The 19,501-nt window shown below is 42.9% G+C and overlaps 1 protein-coding gene across 1 annotated transcript in view; it reads right to left on the bottom strand.

Moving 5' to 3' along the window:
- The window catches only part of macrod2 (mono-ADP ribosylhydrolase 2), a 1,261,723-nt gene that overhangs the window by 210,279 nt on the left and 1,031,943 nt on the right, over positions 1-19,501 (bottom strand). The window lies entirely within an intron of this gene.

Here is a 19,501-nt window from a genome sequence, read left to right on the forward strand (position 1 = left end):
GTATCACATCCGGCTGTGATTGGGAGTCCCATAGGGCGGCGCAAAATTGGAATTTGTTCTTAACTGGCTTGCCTAGATAAATAACGGATATATAAAATAAAGTGAATGTTGCACTGCCCGGAGAACCCCTGAAGTACACCCTCATGTAGGCCTATGGTCTCATGAGTCTTCTCAAGTACCCGCTGTGGGTAGGTCCTAGAACCACTGCCCTAGACAACAAAAGTGGCACAAACAATTACGCACAACCATGTTTTCCATCTGGCAAATGACATAATATTCCTTCTTGTTCTAGAAATTGTTTGTGATTGTGTGTGTGTTTGTTCTCAGAAAATTGGCCAGTGTAATCAGTGTTATTGTTTTTACACTGTGGAGATTAAAACAGTCCCATTAAAACCACGCCCATCATTATCATATTTCCCAGCATGCTCTACTGCAAGTAGATTTTTTGGAATTGTTTTTAATATCTGTGTTTTTGCATGTACATTAATTGATTAATCTTATGCTACACAAAGATAAATAACATACATTTTTCTAAACTAATCCAATCAATTAGTTCGATTTATTGCCCCCATTATTAAAATGTTTGTTCCGGTTTAAATGGTTTAAGAAGTCTCCTAACCCTGACAGTCATTCTGAATTTCCCACTGTTGGATATTCTAACTCTGGCTGGATTCCAATAGGAATTACACATCACTGCAAGCCAGGCTAATGTGACTTACAGTCCTGATGTGGTCTGTTAACTATGAGTCTCCTAACACCACTGTGTTGGGGTAAAACTAGGCCAATATCTGAGGCCTTACAATATGTAATATATTTTCATAGTTTAATTTTAATGATAACATTCACCAGGGGGAACTCACTTGGTGAAAGCTACAGATTTTTAAAATAAAAGACTTCAACAACCATGTCTATGTCCCTAACAAATACAGTCATGGGTGTTGACTCTAGGACTTACTCAAAAAGAAAAGGCACTCTGGGAAATATGCAAATTAGGCTTTACACCATGCAGTCTTAGCACATTACCCAAAATGATTTACTGTAACAAGACACGTGTTAATTTCTTACATTGAGAAAGTGTAACAGAGTCAGCACTAAGCAAATTGAGTCGTTTACTCTAAATGTTATGTTTTACAATGTACAATTGAGTTCCTTTGAACAATTTAAGAATTGAATGGGAAACACTGCAACAGAGTTAAATCTTTAACGCTTTAAAAAGTGTTATTTTAACACCAGTACAGTGGGATCTTCCCTGAAAATAGCGTACATTTTACACTTTCAAAGTTGAATGTACACCATTGATTTTTCTTTGTGTGTCTCCATATGCTTGCGTGTACGTCGCTCAATGTGTTTGTGCGCACGTGTGTATTGTGTGAGGTGCAATCACGTGCAGTGTTGCTACTGATAAGGCTAGTAATAACACTCTCTCTATCCCTCCTGGAAAAGTGAAGTCTGAGTCCCAAACGGCACCCTATTACCTATTACCACTACGGCCCTTGTCAAAAGTAGTGCACTACATAGGGAATAGGATGCACTTTGGGATGCATCCAAGGACTCATAACACAATATGCAATCTGAATTTCCATGATTTGCATTGAGATTGGTTTAATTATGAGTAAGAGTCAAGACTCTCGCTTGGATGGGATGGTTGGGAATCGATTGGGAAACGTGAATAATGAGAAACGTCACCGCAATAACTTCTTAATATAATAATAATAACTTCTATCAGAGCTGCAATACAGCATCAATCTCAATGTGAAACATTCCATATAGTAGACTAGCTAACACCACTCAGCAATCACAAAGCAGAGAGATGGAGACGGTGTATTTACTGTAGACTAGCTAACACCTCTCAGCAATCACAAAGCAGAGAGATGGAGACGGTGTATTTACTGTAGACTAGCTAACACCACTCAGCAATCACAAAGCAGAGAGATGGAGACGGTGTATTTACTGTAGACTAGCTAACACCTCTCAGCAATCACAAAGCAGAGAGATGGAGACGGTGTATTTACTGTAGACTAGCTAACACCTCTCAGCAATCACAAAGCAGAGAGATGGAGACGGTGTATTTACTGTAGACTAGCTAACACCTCTCAGCAATCACAAAGCAGAGAGATGGAGACGGTGTATTTACTGTAGACTAGCTAACACCACTCAGCAATCACAAAGCAGAGAGATGGAGACGGTGTATTTACTGTAGACTAGCTAACACCTCTCAGCAATCACAAAGCAGAGAGATGGAGACGGTGTATTTACTGTAGACTAGCTAACACCTCTCAGCAATCACAAAGCAGAGAGATGGAGACGGTGTATTTACTGTAGACTAGCTAACACCACTCAGCAATCACAAAGCAGAGAGATGGAGACGGTGTATTTACTGTAGACTAGCTAACACCACTCAGCAATCACAAAGCAGAGAGATGGAGACGGTGTATTTACTGTAGACTAGCTAACACCACTCAGCAATCACAAAGCAGAGAGATGGAGACGGTGTATTTACTGTAGACTAGCTAACACCACTCAGCAATCACAAAGCAGAGAGATGGAGACGGTGTATTTACTGTAGACTAGCTAACACCGCTCAGCAATCACAAAGCAGAGAGATGGAGACAAAAACCTTGAGAGGAACACAATATCCAAGGAATTAAAAAAGATTTAAGATTCATTTAAGATTTAAGCCGATATGCATTGGTGTATTTTAATATTGTCTTATACATTAAAAGCTTTTTAACTTTCAAACCCACACGAGTGCCGAGACTTGGATTTTTAATGCCACTTAGCACCTATTTGTGGTAGAGAGGGGCAGTTCCCCTTACTGCTCCATAGACAAGCACCATAATTTTAAAGCGGATCCAAGTTTCAACTGTAAGCCAGTGGACTGTGCAGAGTGATATGGGAGAACTTGGGAAGGTTGAACACCAGGCGAGTTGTAGCATTCTGAATAAGTTTCAGTGGTTTGATGGCACAAGCAGGGAGCCCAGCCAACAGAGAGTTGCAATAGTCCAGACAGAAGATGAAAAAGTGCCTGGATAAGGTCCTGCAGCAAGTCACTGCTTTGATGTTTGCAGAGAACCACAGGGTCCAGGGTCACGCCATGATTTGTTGAACTCTGAGAGGGGGACCACCCTGGAGTTGTAGAGAGGACTTGGGGTGGGAAGGCCTTCCCCGGGAGGAAGAGCAGCTCTGTCTTGTCGAGGTTGAGCTTGACGTGGTGGGCCGACATCCCCGCTGAGATGTCTGCCATGCACGCAGAGATGCATGTCGTCACGTGGGTGTCAGAAGGGGAAGGAGAACAGCTGTTGAATGTCATCAGCATAGCAATGAAAAGAGAGACCATGAGAGGATATGATGGAGCCAAGTGACTTGGTGTATAGAGAGAATAGAAGAGGGCCTAAAACCAAGCCCTAGCGGACGCCAGTAATGAGAGCAACAGTGTGTGTGTGTGTGTGTGTGTGTGTGTGTGTGTCTAATGTGCATTATAAACCACAGCATGACGCATCAAAGATAATCACACACAGCTAAGAGGTCTGCAGAGACACACATGGAGTAGATGCATAAAACAAAGAATGCATTTAGCTTGTCAACTGTGGTATAAAGGGTTTCAGAGTGGTGTAAAGTGTGTCAGAGTGGTATAAAGGGTTTCAGAGTGGTATAAAGGATTTCAAAGTGGTATAAAGTATGTCAGAGTGGTATAAAGGTTTTCAGAGTGGTATCAAGTTTGTCAGAGTGGTATAAATGGTTTCAGAGTGGTATAAAGGGTTTCAGAGTGGTATAAATGGTTTCAGAGTGGTATAAAGTATGTCAGAGTGGTATGAAGGTTTTCAGTGTTTCAGAGTGGTATAAAGTATGTCAGAGTGGTATAAAGAGGTTCGGGGTGGTATAAATGGTTTCAGAGTGGTATATGGTGTGTCAGAGTGGTATAAAGGGTTTCAGTGTGTCAGAGTGGTATAAAGGGTTTCAGTGTGTCAGAGTGGTATTGAGGGTTTCAGAGTGGTATAAAGGGTTTCAGAGTGGTATAAAGTGTGTCAGAGTGGTATAAAGGGTTTCAGAGTGGTATAAAGGGTTTGAGAGTGGTATAAAGTGTGGCAGAGTGGTATAAAGTATGTCAGAGTGGTATTAAGGGTTTCAGAGTGGTATAAAGGGTTTCAGAGTGGTATAAAGTGTGTCAGAGTGGTATTAAGGGTTTCAGAGTGGTATAAATGGTTTCAGAGTGGTATAAAGTATGTCAGAGTGGTATGAAGGTTTTCAGTGTTTCAGAGTGGTATAAAGTATGTCAGAGTGGTATAAAGAGGTTCGGGGTGGTATAAATGGTTTCAGAGTGGTATATGGTGTGTCAGAGTGGTATAAAGGGTTTCAGTGTGTCAGAGTGGTATAAAGGGTTTCAGTGTGTCAGAGTGGTATAGAGGGTTTCAGAGTGGTATAAAGGGTTTCAGAGTGGTATAAAGTGTGTCAGAGTGGTATAAAGGGTTTCAGAGTGGTATAAAGGGTTTGAGAGTGGTATAAAGTGTGGCAGAGTGGTATAAAGTATGTCAGAGTGGTATTAAGGGTTTCAGAGTGGTATAAAGGGTTTCAGAGTGGTATAAAGTGTGTCAGAGTGGTATTAAGGGTTTCAGAGTGGTATAAACGGTTTCAGAGTGGTATAAAGTGTGTCAGAGTGGTATAAAGTATGTCAGAGTGGTATTAAGGGTTTCAGAGTGGTATAAAGTGTGTCAGAGTGGTATAAAGTGTGTCAGAGTGGTATAAAGTATGTCAGAGTGGTATTAAGGGTTTCAGAGTGGTATAAAGGGTTTCAGAGGTGTATAAAGGGTGTCAGAGTGGTATAAAGTATGTCAGAGTGGTATTAGGGGTTTCAGAGTGGTATAAAGGGTTTCAGAGTGGTATAAAGTATGTCAGAGTGGTATAAAGTGTGTCAGAGTGGTATAAAGTATGTCAGAGTGGTATAAAGTGTGTCAGAGTGGTATGAAGGGTTTCAGAGTGGTATAAAGTATGTCAGAGTGGTATTAGGGGTTTCAGAGTGGTATTAGGGGTTTCAGAGTGGTATTAGGGGTTTCAGAGTGATATAAAGGGTTTCAGAGTGGTATAAAGGGTTTCAGAGTGGTATAAAGTGTGTCAGAGTGGTATAAAGTATGTCAGAGTGGTATAAAGTGTGTCAGAGTGGTATGAAGGGTTTCAGAGTGGTATAAAGGGTTTCAGAGTGGTATAAAGGGTTTCAGAGTGGTATAAAGGGTTTCAGAGTGGTATAAAGTGTGTCAGAGTGGTATAAAGTATGTCAGAGTGGTATAAAGTGTGTCAGAGTGGTATGAAGGGTTTCAGAGTGGTATAAAGGGTTTCAGAGTGGTATAAAGGGTTTCAGAGTGGTATAAAGGGTTTCAGAGTGGTATAAAGTGTGTCAGAGTGGTATAAAGTATGTCAGAGTGGTATAAAGTGTGTCAGAGTGGTATGAAGGGTTTCAGAGTGGTATAAAGTATGTCAGAGTGGTATTAGGGGTTTCAGAGTGGTATTAGGGGTTTCAGAGTGGTATTAGGGGTTTCAGAGTGATATAAAGGGTTTCAGAGTGGTATAAAGGGTTTCAGAGTGGTATAAAGTGTGTCAGAGTGGTATAAAGTATGTCAGAGTGGTATAAAGTGTGTCAGAGTGGTATGAAGGGTTTCAGAGTGGTATAAAGGGTTTCAGAGTGGTATAAAGGGTTTCAGAGTGGTATAAAGGGTTTCAGAGTGGTATAAAGTGTGTCAGAGTGGTATAAAGTATGTCAGAGTGGTATAAAGTGTGTCAGAGTGGTATGAAGGGTTTCAGAGTGGTATAAAGTATGTCAGAGTGGTATTAGGGGTTTCAGAGTGGTATTAGGGGTTTCAGAGTGGTATAAAGGGTTTCAGAGTGGTATAAAGGGTTTCAGAGTGGTATAAAGTGTGTCAGAGTGGTATAAAGTATGTCAGAGTGGTATAAAGTGTGTCAGAGTGGTATTAAGGGTTTCAGAGTGGTATAAAGTGTGTCAGAGTGGTATAAAGTGTGTCAGAGTGGTATAAAGTATGTCAGAGTGGTATTAAGGGTTTCAGAGTGGTATAAAGGGTTTCAGAGTGGTATAAAGTGTGTCAGAGTGGTATAAAGTGTGTCAGAGTGGTATTAAGGGTTTCAGAGTGGTATAAAGTATGTCAGAGTGGTATAAAGTATGTCAGAGTGGTATAAAGTATGTCAGAGTGGTATAAAGTGTGTCAGAGTGGTATAAAGTATGTCAGAGTGGTATAAAGTGTGTCAGAGTGGTATGAAGGGTTTCAGAGTGGTATAAAGTATGTCAGAGTGGTATTAGGGGTTTCAGAGTGGTATTAAGGGTTTCAGAGTGGTATAAAGGGTTTCAGAGTGGTATAAAGTGTGTCAGAGTGGTATAAAGTATGTCAGAGTGGTATAAAGTGTGTCAGAGTGGTATGAAGGGTTTCAGAGTGGTATAAAGTATGTCAGAGTGGTATAAAGGGTTTCAGAGTGGTATAAAGTGTGTCAGAGTGGTATAAAGTGTGTCAGAGTGGTATGAAGGGTTTCAGAGTGGTATAAAGTATGTCAGAGTGGTATAAAGTGTGTTTCTTCACTGAGTAAAGGACTTACATACAGACAGTATGTGCGTACTTCCGGCGCCGACAGAGATGGCCGCCTCGCTTCGCGTTCCTAGGAAACTATGCAGTTTTTTGTTTTTTTACGTGTTATTTCTTACACTAGTACCCCAGGTCATCTTAGGTTTCTTTACATACAGCCGACAAGAACTACTGAATATAAGATCAGCGTCAACTCACCATCAGTACGACCAAGAATATGTTTTTCGCGACGCGGATCCTGTGTTCTGCCTTACAACCAGTGTAACCGAGTGGATCACATGCAGCGACCAAAAAAAAAACGACTCAGAAAAAGAGGGAAACGAAGCGGTCTTCTGGTCAGACTCCGGAGACGGGCATATCGTGCACCACTCTCTAGCATTCTTCTTGCCAATGTCCAGTCTCTTGACAACAAGGTTGATGAAATCCGAGCAAGGGTAGCATTCCAGAGGGACATCAGAGACTGTAACGTTCTCTGCTTCACGGAAACATGGCTAACTGGAGAGACGCAATCCGAAACGGTGCAGCCAGCGGGTTTCTCCACGCATCGCGCCGACAGAAACAAACATCTTTCTGGTAAGAAGAGGGGCGGGGGCGTATGTCTTATGGCCAACGTGACATGGTGTGATGAAAGAAACATACAGGAACTCAAATCCTTCTGTTCACCTGATTTAGAATTCCTCACAATCAAATGTAGACCGCATTATCTACCAAGAGAATTCTCTTCGATTATAATCACAGCCGTATATATCCCCCAAGCAGACACATCGATGGCTCTGAACGAACTTTATTTAACTCTCTGCAAACTGGAAACGATTTATCCGGAGGCTGCATTCATTGTAGCTGGGGATTTTAACAAGGCTAATCTGAAAACAAGACTCCCTAAATTTTATCAGCATATCGATTGCGCAACCAGGGGTGGAAAGACCCTGGATCATTGTTACTCTAACTTCCGCGACGCATATAAGGCCCTGCCCCGCCCCCTTTCGGAAAAGCTGACCACGACTCCATTTTGTTGATCCCTGCCTACAGACAGAAACTAAAACAAGAAGCTCCCACGCTGAGGTCTGTCCAACGCTGGTCCGACCAAGCTGACTCCACACTCCAAGACTGCTTCCATCACGTGGACTGGGAGATGTTTCGTATTGCGTCAGACAACAACATTGACGAATACGCTGATACGGTGTGCGAGTTCATTAGAACGTGCGTTGAAGATGTCGTTCCCATAGCAACGATTAAAACATTCCCTAACCAGAAACCGTGGATTGATGGCAGCATTCGTGTGAAACTGAAGGCACGAACCACTGCTTTTAATCAGGGCAAGGTGTCTGGTAACATGGCTGAATACAAACAGTGCAGCTATTCCCTCCGCAAGGCTATCAAACAAGCTAAGCGCCAGTACAGAGACAAAGTAGAATCTCAATTCAACGGCTCAGACACAAGAGGTATGTGGCAGGGTCTACAGTCAATCACGGACTACAGGAAGAAACCCAGCCCAGTCACGGACCAGGATGTCTTGCTCCCAGGCAGACTAAATAACTTTTTGCCCGCTTTGAGGACAATACAGTGCCACTGACACGGCCTGCAATGGAAACATGCGGTCTCTCCTTCACTGCAGCCGAAGTGAGTAAGACATTTAAACGTGTTAACCCTCGCAAGGCTGCAGGCCCAGACGGCATCCCCAGCCGCGCCCTCAGAGCATGCGCAGACCAGCTGGCCGGTGTGTTTACGGACATATTCAATCAATCCCTATACCAGTCTGCTGTTCCCACATGCTTCAAGAGGGCCACCATTGTTCCTGTTCCCAAGAAAGCTAAGGTAACTGAGCTAAACGACTACCGCCCGTAGCACTCACATCCGTCATCATGAAGTGCTTTGAGAGACTAGTCAAGGACCATATCACCTCCACCCTACCTGACACCCTTGACCCACTCCAATTTGCTTACCGCCCAAATAGGTCCACAGACGATGCAATCTCAACCACACTGCACACTGCCCTAACCCATCTGGACAAGAGGAATACCTATGTGAGAATGCTGTTCATCGACTACAGCTCGGCATTCAACACCATAGTACCCTCCAAGCTCGTCATCAAGCTCGAGACCCTGGGTCTCGACCCCGCCCTGTGCAACTGGGTACTGGACTTCCTGACGGGCCGCCCCAGGTGGTGAGGGTAGGCAACAACATCTCCTCCCCGCTGATCCTCAACACTGGGGCCCCACAAGGGTGCGTTCTGAGCCCTCTCCTGTACTCCCTGTTCACCCACGACTGCGTGGCCATGCACGCCTCCAACTCAATCATCAAGTTTGCGGACGACACAACAGTGGTAGGCTTGATTACCAACAACGACGAGACGGCCTACAGGGAGGAGGTGAGGGCCCTCGGAGTGTGGTGTCAGGAAAATAACCTCACACTCAACGTCAACAAAACTAAGGAGATGATTGTGGACTTCAGGAAACAGCAGAGGGAACACCCCCATCCACATCGATGGAACAGTAGTGGAGAGGGTAGCAAGTTTTAAGTTCCTCGGCATACACATCACAGACAAACTGAATTGGTCCACTCACACAGACAGCATTGTGAGGAAGGCGCAGCAGCGCCTCTTCAACCTCAGGAGGCTGAAGAAATTCGGCTTGTCACCAAAAGCACTCACAAACTTCTACAGATGCACAATCGAGAGCATCCTGGCGGGCTGTATCACCGCCTGGTATGGCAACTGCACCGCCCTCAACCGTAAGGCTCTCCAGAGGGTAGTGAGGGTAGTGAGGTCTGCACAACGCATCACCGGGGGCAAACTACCTGCCCTCCAGGACACCTACACCACCCGATGCTACAGGAAGGCCATAAAGATCATCAAGGACATCAACCACCCGAGCCACTGCCTGTTCACCCCGCTGCCATCCAGAAGGCGAGGTCAGTACAGGTGCATCAAAGCTGGGACCGAGAGACTGAAAAACAGCTTCTATCTCAAGGCCATCAGACTGTTAAACAGCCACCACTAACATTGAGTGGCTACTGCCAACATACTGTCAATGACACTGACTCTACTCCAGCCACTTTAATCATGGGAATCGATGGGAAATGATGTAAATATATCACTAGCCACTTTAAACAATGCTACCTTATATAATGTTACTTACCCTACATTGTTCATCTCATATGCATACGTTGATACTGTACTCTATATCATCGACTGCATCCTTATGTAATACATGTATCACTAGCCACTTTAACTATGCCACTTGGTTTACATACTTATCTCATATGTATATACTGTACTCGATATCATCTACTGTATCTTGCCTATGCTGCTCTGTACCATCACTCATTCATATATCCTTATGTACATATTCTTTATCCCCTTACACTGTGTATGACAGTAGTTTTTTTGGAATTGTTAGTTAGATTACTTGCTCGTTATTACTGCATTGTCGGAACTAGAAGCACAAGCATTTCGCTACACTCGCATTAACATCTGCTAACCATGTGTATGTGACAAATAAAATTTGATTTGATTTGATTTGATTTGATTTGTAAAGGAACTGTGCTAAGTCTACCATGTGGTGGCTGCATGGGCAAAGCAGAAGGCTTACAGGAAGAGAAGGAGTTGAAATGTGTGTTGAAATGGATCAGCCGTGAGCTAGGCTGGGCTGTATTGGCACAGGAGAAGGCTGACATAGAGGGAAGGACCCATCGTGAGACAAACTGAGAAACAGACAGAAGGCGGTTCCTTTTGATGTGAGCGTTAAACATCAAATCATCAATTCAATTAAATTCAATTATAGCATATCTCTCCTAGATGCTTCTGGATTATTATCTCACTAACGAGGACCTGTAGATCAACATTGAAAGGACGCCTCTCTATTTCTCCCACTCTCTTTTTCACTCTCTCCCTCCCACTTTTTCACTCTCTCCCTTTACTTCTCAATTTCCCTTTCTTTCTTGCTCTTCCCTTCTCACTCTCTCGGTCTCTTTCTCTATATCTATCATTCCCTCTCTAATCAGATGAAAGAATGCCTGAGACTACAAAGTCACAGCACCCATTCCCACCCTATCTCCCGCTGGTTCTGTCTGTCTGCATTCTCTCTCTCTCTCTCTCTCTCTCTGTTGATCTTAATCTCTCTCTTTCACTCTCTCCCACTCCACCCCCCTCTCTCGCCAGTCTATCTCTATCTTTCTCTCTCCATCTCTCTTTTCTAATCTATGTGGCACACATAGTCATTGTTATTCAGGTAAGCAGAGGAAAGTAAGTCTCAGTCTTAGCGAGTATCTAGACTTAATTAGCTGAAGTTTCTATGTGGTAATGAGACAGATGGCACCCATCCCTGTTCCCTATATAGTGCACCAATTTTGACCAGACCCCTGTCAAGAGTACTGCACTACATAGGGAATAGGGTGCCATTTGGGAAGCAGGCAGTGTTCTCTCTGAAGCTGCCTGGCTAGCTGCTGCCTGCTTCTCTCCAGACCTGACAGAGAGATGATTTGAAGAGAGAGAGAGAGAGAGTGTGTGTGTGTGTCTGTGTGTGTGTGTGTGTCTGTGTGTGTGTGTGTGTGTGTGTGTGTGTGTGTGTGTGCGTGCGTGCGTGCGTGCGTGCGTGCGTGCGTGCGTGCGTGCGTGCGTGCAGATGATTTGTCAGTTCCCTGCTTCACACAGAGCCTGTCTACACCTGTCACCGCGATCAAGTCACAAATACCTGACTACAGTAGTCTATGGCTCAGTAGTCTGCATTTACTGAAACATGATACGTTCTGTGAGCCTCATTTACCATGTTGAGTTACATGTGTCATATCTCACATGATTATATCGAAATGGCACATGGAAGGATCGAATGCATGATAGTTTGGCTAACCACTGGCAGTGTTTTCTTTTCCCAACAAGCGTTTGTCTGCTGGGTCGGAAAGGGCACGATTCACAGAGAGTAAATCATTAATGCCGATTGGGGGAGAGAGAGAGCGAGAGAGAGAGAGAGAGATGTTGTTGGTCCCACCATTTATTTATATATACAGTATATATATATTTTATATATATATATAAATATATGTTTTTTATTTTTCTATATGTATACTTTGACAATGTAAGTAATAATGAGCTTTCCATGTCAATAAAGTAAATTGAATTGAATTGAGATGAGACAAAGAAAGAAAGAGAGAAAGAGAGAGAGACATGAAGACAGAAAGAGAAAGGGAGGTTTAAACACGGTTTGACCTTTCTATAGCCACTTACTTTCATGTTGCTAAGTTGCTCATTTGTTTGGGATGTTCTCTCTCTCTCTCCCTCCCTCTCTGTCTCTCTCTCTCTCCCTCTCTTCTCTCTATTTCTGTCTCTTCTTTCTCTATCTCTCATCCTCAAAGACATTTATAAAACACTTTTCAGGTGGCAACATTGAGAGAAGTCAGGATACAGCCATTTATCTTGACGTCAAATTTTTCTGACAGCCGATATCTAAGACCAGAGTCAGAACATCTAGCATGCCATGGTAACATCTAAGACTATTTGTGTCTCACTGATCCAAATAAATTATACTGACTGTCTCTGGATCGACACTGAACAAAAATATAAACGCAACATGTAAAGTGTTCATGAGCTGAAACAAAAGATCCCTAAAATGCTCCATACCCACAAAAAGCTTATTTCTCTTAAATGTTGTGCACAAATTTGTTTACATCCCTGTTAGTGAGTATTTCTCCTTTGCCAAGATCCACCTGACAGGTGTGGCATACCAAGAAGCTGATTAAACAGCATGATCATTACACAGGGGCACCTTGCACTGGGGACAATAAAAGGTCACTCTGAAATGTGCAATTTTGTCACACAACTCAATGCCACAGATGTCTCAAGTTTTGAGGGAACGTGCAATTGGCATGCTGACTGCAGGAATGTCCACCAGAGCTGTTGCAAGAGAATTTAATGTTAATTTCTCTATAATAAGCTGCCTCCTAAGTCCTTTTAGAGAATTTGGCAGTACGTACAACTGGCGTCACAACCTCAGACCACGTGTATGGCGTTGTGTGGGCAAACAGTTTGCTAATGTCAAGGTTGTGAACAGAGAGCTCCATGGTGGCAGTGGGGTTATGGTGTGGGCAGGCATAAGCTAGGGACAATGTAGACAATTTCATTTTATCAATGACAATTTGAATGTACAGAGATACCGTGACGAGATCCTGAGGCCCATTGTCATGCCATTTATCCGACGCCATCATCTCAGGTTACAGCATAAAGCACGGCCCCATGTCGCAAGGATCTGTACAATATTGCTGGAGGCTGACAATGTCCCAGTTCTTCCATGGCCTGCATACTGACCAGACATGTCACCCACTAAGCATGTTTGGGATGCTCTGGCTCGACGTGTACGACAGCGTGTTCCAGTTCTCGCCAATATCCAGCAACTTTGCACAGTCAATGAAGAGGAGTGGGACAACATTCCACAGGCCACAATAAATGTTGTCTATTTTATTTTATTTAACCTTTATTTAACTAGGCAGGCCTCCTGCGGGGAGGGGTGCTAGGATTAAAAATAAAAATGAATTAAAAAATATATAGGACAAAACTCACATCATGACAAGAGAGACAACACTACATAAAAAGATATCTAAGACAACAACATAGCATGGCAGCAACACATGACAACACAGAATAGTAGCAACACAACATGACAACAACATGGTACCAACGCAACATGGCAGCAGCACAACATGGTAGCAACACAAAACATGGTACAAACATTATTGGGCACAGACAACAACACAAAGGGCAAGAAGGTAGATAAAACAATACATTACACAAAGCAGCCACAACTGTCAGTAAGTGTCTATGATTGAATCTTTGAGTAAAGAGATTGAGATAACAGCCTGATAAACTCTATGTGAAGGGAGATGTGTCGCACTGCAGTCTCTGGTCACACCAGATACTGACTCGTTTTCTGATCCATGTGACCAACATATGCATATCTGTATTCCCAGTCATGTAAAATCCATAGATTAGGGCCTAATGAATTTATGTAAATTGACTGATTTCCTTACATGAACTGTAACTCAGTCAAATTGTAGAAATTGTTGCATGTTGCATTTTTGTTCAGTATATTTTCACGGTGTCTGTATGTTTGTATGTGCATGCGGGTATGCATGCTCAGCAGGCCAACAAGGTCCTCAGATGACGTCAGATACACTGGACCACACAGCATGTTCAAGATTTTTTATTTTTTTAACTAGGCAAGTCAGTTAAGAACTAATTCTTATTTTCAATGACAGCCTAGGAACATTGGGTTAACTTCCTCGTTCAGGGGCAGAACAGCAGATTTTTACCTTGTCAGCTCCGTGATTAGATCTTGCAACCTTTCGGTTGCGAGTCCAACGCTCTTACCACTAGGCTACCTGCCGCACCAGATACCAAGTTTTCAAGAGGACAAAGAATAACTCCCCATGTTACAACACAAATGGCCACATCAAACACATCAGACCCCCACTGAAAGATTAAACCGAGATTCAAAGAGGGCACAACAAAACATATTCCCCCTCAGGAGACTGAAAAGATTTGGTATTTGTCCTCAGATCTTCAAAATGTTTTACAGCTGCAACATTGAGAGCATCCTGACAGGTTGCATCACTGCCTGGTATGGCAACTGCTCGGGCTCCGACCACAAGGCACTACAGAGGGTAGTGCGTATGGCCCAGTGCATCACCAGGGCCAAGCTTCCTGCCAGCCAGGACCTCTATACCAGGCGGTGTCAGAGTAAGGACCTAAAAATTGTCAAAGACTCCAGCCACCCTAGTCATAGACTGTTCTCTGCTACCGCACAGCAAGCTGTACCAGAGCACCAAGTCTAGGTCCAAGAGGCTTCTAAACAGCTTCTACCTCCAAGCCATAAGACTCCTGAACAGCTAAACAAATGGCTACCCAGACTATTTGCATTGCCCCCCCCCACACTGCTGCTACTCTCTGTTATTATTATTATTTTTTAAATTGTATTTCACCTTTATATAACCAGGTAGGCCAGTTGAGAACAAGTTCTCATTTACAACTGCGACCTGGCCAAGATAAAGCAAAGCAGTGCGACAAAAACAATAACACAGAGTTACACATAAACAAACGTACAGTGAATAACACAATAGGAAAAATCTATGTACAGTGTGTGCAAATGTAGAAGAGTAGGGAGGTAAGACAATAAATAGGCCATAGAGGCAAAATAATTACAATTTAGCATTAACACTGGAGTGATAGATGTGCAGATCGTGATGTGCAAGTAGAGACACTGTGGTGCAAAAGAGCAAGAAGATAAATAACAGTATGGGGATGAGGTAGTTGGGTGTGCTATTTACAGATTGGCTGAGTACAGGTACAGTGATCAGTTAGCTGCTCTGACAGCTGATTCTTAAAGTTAGAGAGGGAGATATAAGTTCCCAGTTTCAGTGATTTCTGCTATTCGTTCCAGAAATTGGCAGCAATCGGTTGAAGAGCATGCATTTAATTTTACTAGCATTTAAAAGTAGTTGGAGGCCACAGAAGGAGTGTTGTATGGCATCGATGCTCGTTTGGAGGTTTGTTAACACAGTGTCCAAAGAAGGGCCAGAAGTATGCAGAATGGTGTCGTCTGCGTAGAGGTGGATCAGAGAATCACCAGCAGCAAGAGCGACATCATTGATATATACAGAGAAAAGAGTCGGCCCGAGAATTTAACCCTGTGGTACCCCCATAGAGACTGCCAGAGGTCTGGACAACAGGCCCTCCGATTTGACACACTGAACTCTACCTGGGGCAAGTTGCTGCAGGGGGTGTTGAGCTGTTGGGGTAGCCAGGTGGAAAGCATAGCCAGCCGTAGAAAAATTCTTATTGAAATGATCGATTATCGTAGATTTATCGGTGGTAACAGTGTTTCCTAGCCTCGGTGCAGTGGGCAGCTGGGAGGAGGTGCTCCTATTCTCCATGGACTTTACAGTGTCCCAAAACATTTTGGAATTAGTGCTACAGGATGCAAATTTCTGTTTGAAAAAGTTAGCCTTAGTTATCCTAACTGAATGTGTATATTGGTTCCTGACTTCTCTGAAAAGTTGCATATCGCGGGGGCTATTCGATGCTAATGCAGAACGCCACAGGATGTTTTTGTGCTGGTCGAGGGCAGTCAAGTCTGGAGTGAACCAAGGACTATATCTGTTCTTAGTTCTGCATTTTTTGAACAGGGCATGCTTATTTAAGATGGTGAGGAAAGCACTTTTAAAGAGCATCCAGGCATCCTCTACTGATAGGATGAGGTCAGTATCCTTCCAGGATACCCGGGCCAGGATATCTATGCATAGTCACTTTACTAACTCTACCTACATGTACATATTACCTCAATTACCTTGACACCGGTGCCCCCGCATATTGACTCTGTACTGATAACCCCTGTATATAGCCCGACTATTGTTATTTACTGCTGCTCTTTAATGATTTGTTATTTTTACTTTTTGGGGGGTTATTTTCTTAAAATTGCATTGTTGGTTAAGGGCTTGTAAGTAAGCATTTCACTGTAAGGTCAACAACTGTATTCGGCGCATGTGACAAATAAGATGTGATTTGATTTGCTAGGCCTAATACATAGCGGTAGACTTAGAATCCATCCCAAGTGCCACACTATTCCCTATATAGTGCAATACTTTTAGCCAGATCCCATGGCCCTGTGTAGTGCACTATGTAGGGAATACACTCTCAGAAATAAAGGTTTAGATGTCTTCTTAAAGGGATTGTCACTGTAGTGGTACCCTGTAAGGTGCATCCTTTGTACTCGTAGTTATTGGTCCCTTAGGGAACAAGATGGTACAGGTACAAAAGGAAAAAGTGCAATCTGCAGTTAGAATGACTGCCAAGGTAGGAAATACTGCTTAATGAGACTACATAAAACCACGTAAATTGGAACAATCATCTCAATAACGTGTGAAACAAGTTCAACAACTACTTACAGATTGGAATGTTTTAGAAAAATGTAGTGTAAGATCAACTAATCAATCAAGATTGATTAGATATTAAAACAAACTATTCTAAAAGGCAACCTGCCACAAAGCATGCTAGGGAAATATGCTAATGAGGCACCTCCCAAGTCTTTTCACTAGCAGAAATTAACTCAATGCAGTCGAGTAACAGTGATGATTCCACTGTGATTCAAATAACACTTCATATATTCACTATGTGGTGTCAATATCAATCCCTCTGGTGTTAACCCCACTGGTGTTAACCCCACTAGAATCAACACTCAGATATAACACTGGTTGGTGTTAAGCCCACTAGAATCAACACTCAGATATAACACTGGTTGGTGTTAACCCCACTAGAATCAACACTCAGATATAACACTGGTTGGTGTTAACCCCACTAGAATCAACACTCAGATATAACACTGGTTGGTGTTAACCCCACTAGAATCAACACTCAGATATAACACTCACAAAACCTTTTGACCTCAACACTGAGATTTTAACACCCACAAATTTGCTGTGTAATAAACACAGTTGTAACTGACAGTTAGACTTACAGGTTATGTCGTTCTCTTTTGTTTGAATTGTTTACGTATCCGCTGTGCGGGGGAAATGACAAATACAGTTAAGCACACTCTTACAACCTTATCTTACGAGTGACTTATTAGCTTGGTATAACTCTGAAGTGCTTACATACATAACAGTTTAACCGGCGTTATTACGGGTTCAGATTAAACACATGAATAAAGGAAAAAATACCTCATTGGCTGCTTATTACAGAAGGGAGGAAATCAAACTTCACACTTATTATTCCTGGCATGAATTCACACTTCATCCTAACATACACTCTTCAACCTTTATGAACTACACCCGATGACATGAAAACTTAGCTAACGCAGCGCAGGATTGCCTTCCCTCCAAAAGTGTGTTGCTACAATAAGGATCCCCGTTACAACAGTATTAGCTACGTAGTTCCGCTTGTATTATCATTTCCCCCGCACAGCGGATACGTAAACAATTCAAACAAAAGACAACGACATAACCTGTAAGTCTAACTGTCAGTTACAACAGTGTAAAGATAGAGGGCCCATTTAGCTGTAATACAGGGCCCAAGTCTAGACATAACAAAGAGATGCTCTGCTTTTCTAACACCACACTCCAAAAAGCAAGTTCTGTAGGCTATAGTTTTGTCTAATCTTGATTATTGTCCAGTTGTGTGGTCCAGTGCTGCAAGGAAAGACCTAGTTAAGCTGCAGCTGGCCCAGAACAGAGCGGCACATCTGTTTAATTGTAATCAGAGTGCTGATATAAATACCATGCATGCCAGTCTCTCTTGGCTAAGAGAGAGACTGACTACATCACTTCTTATTTTATAAGAAACATTAATGTGTTGAAAATCCCAAATTGTTTGCATAGTCAACTTACACACAGCTCTGACACACACACTTACCCCATCAGACATGCCACTGGGGGTCTTTTCACAGTCCCCAAATCCAGAACAAATTCAAGAAAGCATACAGTATTATATAGAGCCCTTATTGCATGGAACTTCCTTCCATCTCATATTTCTCCAATAAACAGCAAACCTGGTTTCAAAAAACAGATAAAGCAACACCTCACAGCACAACGCCTCTCCCCTATTTGACCTAGATAGTTTGTGTGTATGCATAGATATGTAGGATACGTGTGCCTTTAAAAAATGTCTGTAGTTCTGTCCTTGAGCTGTTCTTGTCTATTGATGTTCTGTATTATGTCATTCTGTATTCTGTATTGTTTCATGTTCTGTGTGGACCCCAGGAAGAGTAGCTGCTGCTTTTGCAACAGCTAATGGGGATCCTAATAAAATACCAAATACCAAAATGTAGTGTATAGGGAATAGGGTACTATTTGGGACACAGCCTTCGTGTTTGAGTGTTGATCTAAAGATCTGTCAGATACCTGTCTGAACGTACGATTCGCCAAGGGCACAATCTTTCTGCACATTTCTGTCTAGCCAGCTCTTTGCTGACTCGTGAAGTTTTAAAACCCTCATTGAAATATGAAATATGATAAAGCTGTATGTGTGTTTGTTCTAGGTATACCAACCAAGTTTATTCTTCTCGTAAAAGTCTGCCACTCAGAGGTCTCTCTGTCAAGGCCTCTTCTGACAGATTATAAGACACAGGCCCCTGGTCTCCTCTACAGGCAGACTTGTTGTATTTTGATTGGCTACCTAATTCAAGCTAATACAGAAAGGACACAACACCGCACGGCTCAGACTACCAGGAAATGATGGTGCACTGTCCTTGCTGCAGCTCAGCGAGTAACGATGGTGAGAGGGTGAGATATAGTGTTTTGTCAGGGTAGGTGTGTGCATGGGTGTGCATGTGCGTGCGTGTGTGTTCGCTCTGTGCGTGTTTGTGGTGAGTGTATGGTGTATGTGACATAGCGTGTTGTCAGCAGTCTCACAGCCCAGCTCATGGTCTGAGATGCAGCTGTGTAAGGCACAACTAGAAAACAGGAAGACAGACAGTGTCAGAACAGAGAGAAGAGGAGAGTACACAACATGGGGTTATTTTCTCCTCGTGCACTCATTTCGATGCTAAACCCACCACTGGTGTGCGTGGCCAAAGAGCTCTATTTTCATGTCATCCAACAAATGTAAACGCCTGGAGTTTGCTAAACGGCACTTGGATTGGAACCGGTGCTCTGGTCAGATGACATTAAAATAGAGGTCAACACAGACCAGTGGAAGCAGAAAATAACCTCATACCTACTGTAAAATATGGTGGTGGATATTTGATGTTAAGGGGCTGTTTTGCTTCCACTGGTCCTGGGGGCCCTTGTCAACAGCATCATGAACTTTAGCCAATGCCAGGACATTTTAGGCAAAAACCTGGTTGCCTCTGCCAGGGGTCTGAAAACTTGGCCGCAATTGGATCTTTCAGCAAGACAATAACCCAAAGCACACATTAAAATCCACAAAGAAATTGTTAATT

This window comes from Oncorhynchus tshawytscha, linkage group LG01 (genome assembly GCF_018296145.1).
Source record: "Oncorhynchus tshawytscha isolate Ot180627B linkage group LG01, Otsh_v2.0, whole genome shotgun sequence".
NCBI lineage: Eukaryota > Metazoa > Chordata > Actinopteri > Salmoniformes > Salmonidae > Oncorhynchus > Oncorhynchus tshawytscha.